Consider the following 1,086-nt stretch of genomic DNA (forward strand, 5'->3'; position numbering starts at 1 on the left):
TGTTTGTTGCCAACAGTAAAAGAAACTCTCAACCAAAGCAGTATGTTCTTCAACATAATATTGTAAAGACAAATACTTCGATACTACACGACCATTAGAATCGAAAGTGTAAAAAGTGACAATCTTAGTCCCACGTTATTCAAGCCAGAGTTAGAGATGTGGAAACGAAATTTTAAAATGCAGTTGATGCATGACTTCAAAACTCATCTTTGCGCTTGGGGCAATGACGCAGCTAATGAGGTAATAACCGAGGTGCGTCAATTGCTGGTTGAAAACTATTTCCAAACCCCCTCCTCGGCCTTGGGTCTCTCAGGGCCGTCAAGAATTTCTGGAAGGGCTCCCTCTAACCAAGGGTAAAGCCCTACAATACTTAAAACTAAAAATTTTGATTTGAGAAGGATAAACTAGAAAAAAAAAGTCTAAGAAAAACTGCAAGTCACGTCCTACTAATAACATGACATAAGCAAATACATTTAAGACTGCAAGGGCATCATGTCCTCCTACTAATAACTGGATACAAACAAATACATAACAGACTCGAAAAAACTCATTATCTACATTTAAGTAGTCGTGTTGAATAAAAAAAATTCTCTTGTAGAATGGATTTTCTTACGAAGTTAATAACTATTCCTTTCCGATTCCTGACTGGTTATGTTTGTGATTCAGTCTCTCAAAAGACATAAACATCCCAGTTTTGCGTTAGTCTATGAAGATTTCAAACAGATTCCAATCAGATTCTCCAAAGATTTTAGCATCTATCTTTAGTCTATGACTCCATATCAAAACCTTATGTTAATGAAGTCTTAAAAATCAGCAAAAGAAAGCATCATTTCTGCTCAAATTGGCTAGTTTTCTATCCTCGTTGCTATCGAATTACAAGAAACAATCCCTTGCTTTCCCCGACCAGCAAAACGTTTTCTTATCCATGTTGTATATCGTCTTCATATAATAAAAAAAGGAATGGAATGTAACAATAAGGTTCATAATCTTATGCAACCTCAACATCTACTTTCACGGAGAAATTGGTGAATGCTTTATCCCATTGAACATCCCAATTTATCTTTAATGTTTTCCTTCATGGTTTCA

The 1,086-nt window shown here is 35.5% G+C and overlaps 1 non-coding gene across 1 annotated transcript; it reads left to right on the plus strand.

The window, feature by feature from the left end:
- Positions 1–205: 205 nt before the first annotated feature.
- Positions 206–361, plus strand: LOC113335413. The gene has a single exon (XR_003353320.1). It is a non-coding gene; the product is annotated as a U4 spliceosomal RNA (small nuclear RNA).
- The last annotated feature ends 725 nt before the right edge of the window (positions 362–1,086 follow it).

This window comes from Papaver somniferum, unplaced genomic scaffold (genome assembly GCF_003573695.1).
Source record: "Papaver somniferum cultivar HN1 unplaced genomic scaffold, ASM357369v1 unplaced-scaffold_14527, whole genome shotgun sequence".
Classification (NCBI taxonomy): Eukaryota; Viridiplantae; Streptophyta; class Magnoliopsida; order Ranunculales; family Papaveraceae; genus Papaver; species Papaver somniferum.